The sequence below is a fragment of the Denticeps clupeoides genome, chromosome 12 (assembly GCF_900700375.1).
Source record: "Denticeps clupeoides chromosome 12, fDenClu1.1, whole genome shotgun sequence".
Lineage (NCBI taxonomy): Eukaryota > Metazoa > Chordata > Actinopteri > Clupeiformes > Denticipitidae > Denticeps > Denticeps clupeoides.
Window position 1 is genome coordinate 8,285,347 of NC_041718.1, and position 13,202 is coordinate 8,298,548.

The 13,202-nt window shown below is 40.7% G+C and overlaps 1 protein-coding gene across 3 annotated transcripts in view; it reads right to left on the reverse strand.

The window, feature by feature from the left end:
- The window catches only part of dlgap4b (discs, large (Drosophila) homolog-associated protein 4b), a 112,271-nt gene that overhangs the window by 67,123 nt on the left and 31,946 nt on the right, over positions 1 to 13,202 (reverse strand). For all 3 annotated transcript variants that reach the window (XM_028998405.1, XM_028998406.1, XM_028998404.1), the window contains exon 2: positions 7,928 to 7,994. The gene's annotated coding sequence lies outside the window, so the exon portion shown is untranslated. The remainder of the gene's footprint in view (positions 1 to 7,927; positions 7,995 to 13,202) is intronic.

The window sequence follows — 13,202 nt, forward strand, 5'->3', positions numbered from 1 at the left end:
AGGACACACAAGTGCTGCCCCACAGCAGAGTGAAAAACATGAAACGTCCTCCTCTCCCTGCCTTCCTTCCCTTGCCTCTACCTCCTCCTGGTGTCTTGAACACAGATGTCAACAACCATTTCGATGAAAGGTACAAAGGACGTCTTACCCAGCTCCAATGTAAAAACCCCTCAGCTCGCCATGATGAAGGGTGGAGGCTGTTTTGCACAGTGAGCTCTGCACACCAGCAACTCTCCACCGCCACCCCACAAGTCAATAACAAAGCAGATCTGTGACAAATGATGAGATAGCAGCACTTCCTGTTACAAGGACATGGCGCACGGGTCAGGGAATTGTGGGAATACAGGAAGCCGTCTCATCCTGGTTACGGTTTGGTCACCTTTTTGTCGTTCAGCCTCTCAAACGAACGGTTAGCAATGTGCACCGTACAAGCAGTAGTGAGTGTGGAGTGTTCACGAGTTTCAGTTTCATGTATGTCTGTTTGTTCTGGTAGTGCCAATTGTTGGTGTGTGTGTGTTGGTCTGTTTTACAATTAATTGTATGCATTAACACTAGTTAATGCATTATCAGCATGCATCTGCTTATAATCCTCTTGGTTGTTTCATTTGTATTTTGTGAGCATTACATTTACATTTAAGGCATTTGGCAGACGCCCTTATCCAGAGCGACTTAAATCGTGCTTCCATGTTACCATCAATTAAGTGATCTTACAGTGAGCATTTTTACCATGCTTATAACATCTGACATAAATGTATTTTGGGAGTTTGGGAGTTTATTTTCTAGTCTTAGGTTTATTTAGTCTGGTGGACTTATTGCATTGTGCTTCACTGATGATTTTCTTCTGTAATGGAGCATCACAAGCCTTACACTCACTGGTCACAAAATTGTCTTCATATTACTCTGCAACGTGTCAATTTGTTGTCATGTACAGCCTGGGATCCATATCTTCAGCCTAGTGTCTACTGTCTGGACATTGTGCACTATTCCGGCAGTGATGAAGACAACAACATCCCTCAAGCTTCCACAACTAACTAATATATGTTCAGCAGCAGTTGCTTGGTATGCAATGTGCTGGCACTGTGGGGGTATGATGGGCTACAGCTTCAAACTATACGCCTTGAAGCTACATTTGTTCTCAATAAGGTTAGTTGGCACAATGCAAGTGAGAGCATTTTACCACATGAGTCTAAATGCAGGGTGGTAGTAGCCTAGTGGGTAACACACTCGCCTATGAACCAGGAGACCCAGGTTCAAATCCCACTTACTACCATTGTGTCCCTGAGTTGCTCTCTAAGTTGCTCCAGGGGGGGACTGTCCCTGTAACTACTGATTTACTGAAGTCGCTCTGGATAAGGGGGTCTGATAAATGCTGTAAATAAACAGTTTGCTGGACATGCGAAAAAACATCCTTGGGGTTGTTGGACATTTTAAGGTCTGAGTAGAAGCCTTGTGTTTTCCTGTAATGCATATTTACAGAACAGTTTGTGCAGAAATGTTATTATTCAGTCTGCCAAAAATTCCAAAACTTTATTCTATACCCTTCAAATAAGCAGCAACGGACAACTTAAAACTGTAAACAACTGTTGGTTACGATCATCATTTCCGACCAGAGTTTTTGCGTCAAAGGGAAAAAACAGATCTCAGTATAATCTGACCGTCATAATTATGGAGGATTATTTTTCCAAAGCTGTTTGGCTTGCTGTCCAAATTGACTTATGGTCCACACATCCAGAGTGCTCAGTGATGTGGTTATGTGATTAACACCATTCACTGCCTGTACTCCGGCTCTCCACACCCATTCGATAATCACTTATCAACAACCCTGATTGATTATCAATGCATAACTGTCAAAAAGATGGGGAAAGCAATCGTCCCTTGAAATATTACTTTTTCAGCAGCAGTGTCATGAAACGGGGACCAAACAAACAAATAGATAAATACACATAAATAAATTTATATTAAGGTACTCACTTGGAAAATGTGTATATAGCTTGTAATACTGTGTATTCAGTATTTCAGGGTATCATGTAGATGCAAATTAATATAAAAAAACAGTGAAAGCAATAATGTCAGTGTAGTTCTGTGCATGTGTCAGTGCATTTAAGTGATTAACAATGTGTGCATGCATATATATATATATATATATATATATATATAAAATAAGTACACATTTTTGTAATTCAGTTTGAGTAAATGAGTTACAGCATGTGTGAGTGTAGCCTGCAGGCCTGTATGTTGCGTTTGGGGCAGATGGGACCCAGTATGGAGAGCAGATGTGAACAAAGCAGCTCCAGGCTGAACAGACATGAGGCGGAGGGTCAACCTCAACTCAGCAAAAAAAAAAAAAAAAAGTAAGGAAATAAATTAAAAACTCCATAAAAAACTTAATTTGAAACTCTCATCAGGAGCATCCAAATCCAACATCCCATTTCAGAAATCTCTCAGAAATTAAATCAAAACTAGGGTTAAAATAAATAAAAAAGATTGGAACAGGTGGTAAGGGAATGACCAGAGCCCAGGTTTCCTCAAGCCCCTAAAAAAAGAATTACAAAATGTATGATTTAACAATTATGCATGCTTTTAACCAAGACTGACAATATTCTTTCAGTGTGAGAGCAAAATGTAAAAGATTGCAACTGATAGCAGAAAATGTTTGGGGTGAAATAAAAAAACAGCCGGCTGTCTTATATAAGAGTCATGTGTTTGTTCCAAAACTGCAGCATTGTTTCAAGATGGATGTAAACTGTCAAATCACTGTTTATATTGCCTGAAGTCTGTGGATGGTGCCTATGGGTATATTTTCTGTGCTTTAATTTTAGCATTCTACATTTCACTTAATGAGTCCTGACAATAAATGAATAAATAAATCTGGATACGGTATAAACACCTGCTAATGGAATTTTTGAAAGTCTGTATTTTTTGCTCCAAGTGACGTAGTGACCCTAATTCATTTCCTTCCACTCTATTCTATGGTATTTTCTGTTATGTGGTTACATGAGCTGTTTGGGTTATCTGGTGGTGGATGATGGCAGGACGCCGCACTTCCAGGGGGCTTGGGTTAATAAGGCTTAGAGTGTTGGGTATTTGACGTGTTAGGGTGACGAGCTGCGCAGATGACGTGTGGACATCCGGTGGTGATGTCCCATGGAGGCTCAAAAGCCGCTCTAACACTTGCAGGCACCATGCTGCCATCTAAATTTAAGTAAACCCAGCAGCCTTTGGCCATATTAACTCACTGAGTTTGCCATTTAACAATAATATAATATATTTATAATATTATATAATATAATATATTTATAATATTATATAATATAATATGTAAAGATAATACATTCAAAATTGTACATATTAAAAAGTATATAACACAACAAAATACAACAATTGGAATTAATTAAATCATATCTTGTATGTAATTTCTGGGTTAAATAAGATATAACCATGTTTCTCTGGGCATGACCTGGTTCTGTTGGCAATAATCACAGAAGTACTAGATGGAAAAACCTGATAGATCTAAAATAACTTTCGTTTTTGTGTGCATTATTACATCTTATCATATTGCATACCAAGATTTACATTTTGATTTACATTGTTTTGAGAATATATGAAAAACAATCTTTTTTGTTTATTAATGCAATGTGTAAAACACCTACATCTGTTAATCAGTTTTATGGAGTTCTGGTTCAATAGGGCTGTTTTGTCAACAGATGCCTAGTATTTCATTTGATTTATTAAAATTGCAATATTCAATGTTGAAGGCGAAAGCACCTGCAAGCAAATAGAAGCTACTTTTTTCCCCTCAAAGCACGCACGTTGTATGTAGGTGCAATTCTTGCATTAATTGAGGTCGGCCCTGTTAATTAGCACCTAAATGGAATTAGCTGCAGGAGAAGTGAAAACGCATTGGGGTTAAGAGAGGTGACAGGAGCTGAGAGATGTGCCGCAACACAAACTTAAAAGGAAGGAATCTTGTTTTTTTTTAGCTGGTCTGTACATTTAAATTGTCCTGTGCCCACTGTCCCATACTCCTGCATTTTTTTTAGAGCCGCCTCCTTCACAATCGCCCTTCATCAGTCGCCTCCACTTCCTTCTCCCTAGTGGGTCTCTCCGGTGCCTGGTCCTGCCGACTCATTAGCATCTCCCTGTGACAGGCAGCACCAGTCCGGCACCACTCCTCTCCGCTGCATTTCCCTGAGGCTCTTCTCTGTGCAATCAGTTCATCTTAAAATCCCATGTCCTCTGCTCAAAGCAACAATGGGCCCATTCCCTTCCTCTCGCCTCTTCCCTGTTGTTCTCCTTGCTCCCTTGTTCTTTAGTTTCTTGATGACCCTGCCCTGACAGGTCATGTGGGAATTTTTTTTATATAAAGAGACGGGATTATTGAGCTTACGATTGAGCAGCTGTTAATGTAAACTGCACAGTGGCAGTAGCAGCATTTGTATTAGTCGAGTTCAAACAGAGAAATTCACTTGTTGGCTGTTTGGTTGATTGGCAACCAAATACAACAAATAACCTCAAAGAGAGCAAATTGTGTGAAAAATGAAGTAGTTTCTGACTCCCATGTTGACCTGAATATAAGAGACCACCCCTTTTAGTTTTCTTGGCAAGTAAAATTACGTTTACATTTACAGCATTTATAAGACGCCCTTATCCAGAGCAACTTACAATCAGTAGTTACAGAGACAGTCCATCCCCCCCCCCCGGAGCAACTTAGGGTTAAGTGTCTTGCTCAGGGACACAATGTTAGTAAGTGGGATTTGAACCTGGGTCTTCTGGTTCATAGGCGAGTGTGTTACCCACTAGGTTACCCACCCGGTTGTTAATCATGTAAAAAATGTTAATACATAAACATAAACATTGTTATTTCTCCCATAAATTTTGCTTTGTAAACATCAAGGTACAAGAATGCATGTGTAGAGGGGTACGTCATTCTTTGTCATTTTATATGCTTAAATCTCAATATACAACGTTTTTGCCATAAATATGAAAAATACTTAATTAAATGCTATTAATATGCTACCACTGGGATAGATAATGATGTGGAGAATAAGGAGATTGTCGTGGATCACAATTGATGAGATGTTTACTGTGGACCTGGGAAGATCTGAATATACACCACACTAGAGCAACTAGGCACATCCCAGAGAGACAAAGTCAGCAGTGCGTCCCTATCTCCAGGGTCAATGTCCTCAGTGTTCTAGCAAGCCCACCTACCACTGAGGAACATGAAGGAACCTTGAGAAGAACAGAGAGGATTACATTTCCGAAGGAGTGCTCACAACATGCCACTAATCTCCTGGGAAAGAGACATACTGGAGCAAATTCTTTCAATATTTATGAGAACGTTCCACATGCTGCTGCAATGGATCTACAGTGTCAGTGAAGGGAAAGCTACAGGAAAAGGTAGAAAGGAGGAATGCCCTGATTCTCAGACAAGCACATTTAGCTCTACAGCGACTGAAGTAGCTAAAAAAAAATCACAACTGGTTGAAATATAAAACAAATGTGTCTGTGGGCAAACTAAGGTATAAAAGGAAGACATTGCCAGCAGACTCTCCTTTTGAGAGTTTTCCTCCAGTTTCCCTCTTTGGGAATGCAAACTCTGTTTCCACATAAAGCATCTTTTGGACAATCATAAAAACATTTAGCAGATGAGAGGAACCAAACTAAGTTGAAGCAAATTGTTGCCTGACCTTTGACATTTGCATGACCCTGCGCCAAGATGATTAGATTCCTCTTTCTGCAGTACTTTAGGTCATGCAGGTGAACGGGTGCTGATGCTCAGAGTGCTTTTTAGCACAGACATTTCAGGTCACAGAAGAAAAACAGGACAGTGATATCAACTCACATTACAAATGAGAGTGAGAGAATAAAGAAGGTCAGAGAGGAGAGATAAAGGCAGTCACAAAAGGACAGCCATCCTTCATACAATATGGGGAATCATGCTGTGCTACAGTCTTACTGGCATCTAGTCCTGATTCAATTCTTTGTGTTCTATATATGAAAACTGGGTGAAGGTTGTAAATTGTTTTTTGAAATAAAAAAAATTATACATTTAATATATAACACATACATTTAATGTGTTGTAAGTGAAGTGATTGACAGCACACAGTGACAAAAACTAAATGTGTCCTCTGCTTTTAACCATCACCCTTGGTGAGCAGTGGGCAGCCATGACAGGCGGGGGACCAGTGTGTGGGGTCGGTGCTCAGTGGCACCTCGGTGGATTGGGATTTGAACCGACAACCTTCTGATTACTGAACCATTCCCTTAACCACTAGACCACCACTGCCCCCCAATATTATTTATTATTAAAGGGCATTTAGGGGCAGAATGTTTGTAAAAATGGCTTTTGAATGACTGGTAGTACTAAACCAGACATTCATTTCATTATTAGCATTAGGGAGTGCTGTCTATATGCTCACATATTCGTTCTCACGGCTTCATCAAAGTGCATTCTCCGTACCTTAATTTGTGTGTGTTTCCATGTGAACATCTGTTTCCACACGCTCCTTAATTGTTGCATTGATTACCTATTGGTTGGATTTAGGATGAAACCGAAGCGGTGGAACGGAAGGGGCGCAGGAGTGCAAGGGAAGGATGATGAGAGGAATGGTAAGAGGGTGATGAGATGGGGCAGGATGGGGCACGTGGACAGAGACCGGCGTGCAGAGGGGAGGGTTGCAGATAAAAGGATGGGAGCTTTAAAAGCTTTGGGGGGTGGGATTTGTCTTCAATAAGCCTCCTACAGATTAGGGCATGTTAATGTAATGCTTACACAGACTGGACACTGCTCTCTCTCTCTCTAACTCTCTGTATATTAGAGTAAAAAATCCACCCGCTTTCTATCAAAAATAAATATGTTTCTAAAAAACACACAGCAGAGCCGAGAAGACACATGGTATATTAAAAACGATTCCTCTCCAAGCACAGCAGGTAGAAGTAATGCATCTTTAATTAGACAGGTTTGCTCCTGACACAAAACAAAATGACCCCTGCGGCCCACTGTGCATTCTGCTTACAGGCACGAAAGCGAAGGAAGACATCATGTGGAGGCCGATCCACCGTTCTAAAACAGGGACATACAACCGCAGCACCCCGCGAAAACTCTCTGATCATCTAAATATACTGTGGTGCTCTACTTCAAAATGAACAAGGAACAGCATGGCCTGCATAGTAGCAGCCTGGATTACTACTGCGGAGCATTCAACTGATCCTTCTATATGGATAAATTAGGGGGCTAATATACATAATATATAATATGTAAAAACCAAATGTATTATAATAATTATTATTCTTATTACTAAAATAGCTATTATGAAGCACAAATCTCAACAGATTTTATATCCGGAGCTGAATTGTTTTACTGATTAGTAATTAGACAGTGGTATAGTTAGTAACACATGAAGAGTTACACTCGCATTTAACAAACAAAAGAATTCTTGTGAAATATTGCTGCAACGCAGTAAACCTGATTCGATCAATGTTTAATTCACTAACACCGACTGCAGCCTGGCGACTGTGCAGGTAAATCACGTTTTGCTTTTAAAAACACTGCAAAAAAGCGCAAATAAAAGGCATCTTTGCCTTGTAAAATCTAGCCATGCCTCAAGCTGACAGCCCTGGCACAACTGAAGACTCCAAACGCAGGCACTTTCAGCGGGAGCTTTATCCGAGTAATTCCCAAAGTGCTCTCTTTTCCGAGAAACCCTGGTTCCCTAACCCTCCAACCAGCCAACATCTCCTCTGCTGAACTCAACCACCGGCACCCATCTCAAAGTCAACAGCAAGTAGGAGAGACGCCGCCCACACTCTTCCTCTGGGAGATGGCAAATGACACGCTCCAGAAATTGAGGGGCCACAAGTCGCAGAAGAGAAGCGAGCAAACAACAAATCAGTACTAGGGAATAAACACACACACTTACTGTACCTTGGTGAGACTGTGAGAAAATAGTCCTCAAATACCACGAAGGGGGAAAGATGGAACAGGAGTTTTTCTGGAAAGGAAAGAAAAAAAAGAAAAAGTTCATTTAACTCATTCATTCTCCTCATATGCTTGTTTGATTCTGTCTGTCGCAAGTTTATGCACTGTTCAACACATTTACACATATTTTATAAATCAGTTAACACCAGTTTACATTAAACCATAGACATTGGCTCCTCGTTAGTATAGTGGTGAGTATCCCCGCCTGTCACGCGGGAGACCGGGGTTCGATTCCCCGATGGGGAGGTGATGCTCTTATTTGGGGCAGTGGTGGCCTAGCAGTTAAGGAACCGGCCCCATAATCAGAAGGTTCCCGGTTCGAATCCCGAGCCGCCAAGGTGCCACTGAGGTGTCACTGAGCAAAGCACCGTCCCCACACACTGCTGCCCACTGTTCACTCAAAGTGATGGGTTAAATGCAGAGGACAAATTTCTCTGTGTGCAACGTGTGCTGTGCTGCTGTGTATCACATGTGACAATCACTTCACTTTTTCACTTTACTTTATTTTTTTTATTTTAGCATTCATGATCAAGCTTATATTTTTTTTTAAACTACCATCTCCACAGTGGGACTCGTTGTCCGATAGGCTGTATAGTTCATATCAAACATCTACACGTATTTTCTGCATGAAAACAAGTGTGTTTTGGTGGCATCGTCACATTTGGTGACGATGCCACACATCACATACTGTGAAAATGAAATGAAATTAAACATACTGTGCTAAACGGAACAAAGTGCTGCAAGAGAAGCTGCGGTGGAAACTATAAGCCCATTAAAATTGAAATGAGCGACAATGACTTATTAGACAGAAAAACAAGGCTGCAATGACCAAAGATGATCTTGCTGCCAGAACGATGTGCCGGGACTGATCAGTGTGCTAACAACAGTGCAAACACACAACTGCCTGTGGTTCTGACCTCACTGACAGCGAACCCTCAAAATCCCTCGCTCCAGCAACACTTTGTCGGTGTGCGCCCACCTTCAATGTGCTGTCACTGCTTCAGCACCACTTCAGCAATGAAAACGGAGCAATTCTGGTGTGTGTCACTGTCAGCAGGCTTAGCCTGCTGGTCTATGACTACAGTACGCTCTTAAAAAAAAAAAAAACACAAACGTTCTTTTCAGAATTACTTGCTTCAGTTAGGTTGTGAAAGTGTGTGTCTCTGACCTACAGTAGTTTTAAAGGTCCCTAATTATGTTTTTCTCTTTGCTTTTATATCGGTCTTTGTGGTCCCCTAATAATGTCAGCCGAGGGGCAGAATTACAATCTCTTTCAGCCAGTCCCACAAAAATATTTCCCCAGGACGCGCCGTTTTGGAGCCTGTAGCTTTAAATGCTAATGAGGAGGAGAGCGTCCTATAGAAGTGACCATTCACCATTCACCGGCCACAATAATTGGCGCAACTAAGAAGTCGTGTCAGTGTTTATCCAGAAAAAAGAAAATTTAACAAACTTGTTCTTCAGAGTCTCGCCTGATGGAGCTAAAAAAAATACATTTCTGCTCATTTTCACATCTAATCACAAGGCAACTGCAACGCTTCGCACGTTTTCAAGGCACGACTGTCAGTGGAGTTACTTTTTTTAGAGGAGGGGTGGAAAAAGCATGAGAAACGGGAGGTAACCTTTCCCCTTATGATGACAAATTTCCAAGAGGACAAATTTCCAGATCCGGCTCTCTGAACGGTGAAGCAGAATGACCACTCGCCACTGCAGGACCACAGACAGGCCAGGGGAACTCGTATTAAAGTTAAATAATCTCACAAAAAAAATTCAAAATATTACCTTTAAAGAAAGAGCTGATATAGTTTTTACAGACTTTTTACTGAGTATTACTTTTACTGAGGTGCTGAGAGTATGAGTCAGCAAAAAGAAGCAAAAACTCATTCTGCATTCCACATTTCAAAGCGCTGCTTATCAGAATGTGCTTATCAGAATGGTAATTATATTATCTACAGGCACAGTGCTCAGAGCAGCAAATCCATTGTTTTAAGAACAAGGATGGTTTTATTTCACATGACAGAATCAGAAGAGATAAGACTACAAATGGCAGATGAGCACTGCAGGGTTTTTGACCTATAGAGACTTATGTAAGATAAATACAGTGTACTGCATCATTTGTCTTTGGCTTGCATCACTCTGTTGCCCTCAAAATAATATTAAAAAAGTTTTAGTCTATCTTAAAACTGAAAGGAAGAAATATGCACAAAATTCCCCTTTCCACAGAAATATTATTCTTTTTTCTTATGCTGTCCAATTTAGAACATGTTTAATGTTTGCAATTATTCAGGGAACTTTTTTATGCCTTGATTGTTATAAGAACTACCAACCAGCTGGTAACCCCGCAACCAGCTACAACTGCATACCCAGAATACATTTCAGTTGCCATAAAGCACACCAGAGGACGTCTCCTCAATCAATTATTTTGCCTTGCTTTTCAGTAATAGGAATTAAAGGGAAAATAAACACACTGTGGAATTAAGGAGGAATGTTGGGTGCTAAATGGAGAAAAAAACATAAATCCTACAGGGCACTCTTAAGTAAAAAAAGTTAGCAAAGTGTGAAGTTATAAACTTAAAAGTACTCTGCAGCCGGTTGCAAATTTTCTCCCAATTTTTTTACAGTGTGTAGAGCAGCAATGTAAGGTGCCGGTGGACAGAAGACTCCTCAGAAGATTTATCACTTATTAGATTACTTCTACTGAAATAATTAATTTAGGGTGCAGCAACAAGACCGGAGTTAAAAACACCTCATATATCTAGTCCAGATATTGTTTGCTCACTTGACAGAGGAACCATTAAATATTTAGCTGGTCCAGGCAGGAGTTACCCTGCACTGCCATTTCACACTGGCTCAACATTTTCGATTTGGTGAAGACACAACGCCTCAGTTCATAAAAGAATCACCAACAACACTTATTTCTTGTATAGGCCATAATTACATACAGTATGTCTCAATGGGACAGTTGACAGTTGGATCCACGGTGGGACTAAGCTGTAAAAGGTGTTTATATGGAAGAAAATACGGTTAAAAGTTCAAACAGAATGTGCTTCCCCACGGTGGGGAACAGAAGGCCAAATTTGCAGTAAATACCGCCATCGCTTATTTTGGAACAGAATGAAGAGGAGCCTGAACAAAATACACCTGTCACCTACAAAAGCATTCCGAGCACAACAGCAGTGTTGGCTAAACTCTGATGGGAATACGAGTGAACTAATGGATTGCTGTCAGTCTGCAAAGTTCACAGCAGTTTTTGAGACACTGATTTCAAAGGAAGGGAGAGGACAAACACATTTCCGTATAAAAAAAATGACCTTTAGTACTGTAGTGAGCCAGAATAGTTCTATGTGTTCTCGTGGGAATTATAGCATAAATAAAAGGGAGGGAGAGAGAGATGCAGAAAAAACGTCTTGTTTGTGTCCAGACTCTTCAGAAACTCAGAAGAAGTGGCACTGGATCCGATTGAAACAGATCAATCACAGAGAAGCTTGTCCATGATGGAAGTGTGTTTAAGTGTCTAAGGGTCCTTGTGTGGGTCTGTGCTCTTGATCTAGAATATTTCTAAAGCTGTGTTTCCAAGAAACGTGTAGTGCAGCCTCGTCCAGTGTCATCCGGCACTATATTAGAACATTTTTTTAATCTCATGTATATTTTTTAAGTAGATATTACATGATAATAGATTGAATAAAATTCACCAAATATTTGTAAATATAATCAGGTAGGTACTTCCTTTTGCATGCTTCAAGGAGGCTGTGGAGACCAGTAGTTCATCACTACTCAGCATGCCCTTGACACGACAGTCTGATGGATGTTTCTGGTGGGGGCTTCAAAGTTACATCTAATGGTACTCATGGATGTGTGTAGTGTTGTTACCCTTTTGCTGTGGAACTGTGTGCACTGCGTGCTGAATTTAAGTTTGATGTGGTAGTGATAGTAGCCTAGTGGGCTACACACTTGCCTATGAACCAGAAGACCCAGGTTCAAGACCCCACTTAATACCACTGTGTCCCTGAGCAAGACAGGGGACTGTCCTTGTAGCTACCGTAGTTGTTATGGATAAGGATAAATACTATAAGTGTAAATGTGTGGTGTTCAGCAGGTTTATCAGCTGAACAAAAATAATTAGTAGTAGTATTTGTACTGCTAAAATGTTACCCTAACATACCACAAAATTGCCCCTGGAATGTCTAGAAAACAATTCTCAGGAAGTTTGTGATGAATTGCTTCAGGATAAAAAGCTTTTTTTTCAGGAAGATGGTTTTGGATTGTTTTACTCTTTGTAGCCTGTTGTTGAAATTGGTCAAAATGACCAATTCCTTCCTAAAATGGCTGATCCCTTTAAAAGGCCTGCTTTAAATGGGCCACCTACAGTAAATTTAGCCTCCACCTTGAGTACTTTAGAGTATTCAAGTTTAATGTTACTAACATCATTGTCCACTACACTGTCCTGATTTGTAAACAAATGTAGCTCAGGTCACACTTTGTGGAAGGAAATGGAGTAAAGAGGAGCATTCAAGACCATAGGTGTGAGGTCTGTTCTTCTCTCGTGATTTGAGGCTTAGTGCCATATGAGTGTGAGACGAGTGCTTGCTGTACCCTGCTGGATGCCGTCTATACCATCATTAAACATCACCTGCTGCCAGTCCGCTATGTCTGCATCTGTCTCCTCGTGCCACATCTGTCGGTGGTTTTGGCTGGATAGGTGAAGTCCAGAAGAATACAGATATTCCTCTGAATTACTGTATCTAGAGCCCAATCAAGCGTTCATCACAGACTCCAAAAAAAAAAAAAAAAAAGGCTGATAGTATTATTAGCTTAGGATGTAACAGAGAAGGCAGGAGTATTCATTAACAAATGACATTTAAAGTGCTTTACAGTAATGTAAAGTGAAAGGTCTAAAGGACTATTTTCAGACAAATGGAGTATGAGGACACAGGACTTACATCTAAAAAAATCATCCAAAATGAGGAAGAAATGTGTGAAAGGTCACAAGCTCACTCACTCACTCACTCACTCACTCACTCACTCCGTAAGCAAGCATTAGTGTTCAGGTGCAAGCATTAGTGGTTCAGTGGTAGAATTCTCGCCTGCCACGCAGGAGGCCAGGGTTCAATTCCCGCCCAATGCAGCCTAACTCTTTCGGGGGAGTGGTGGCCTTGCGGTTAAGGAAGTGGCCCTGTAATCAGAAGGTTGCCGGTTCGAATCCCGATCCGCCAAGTTGCCA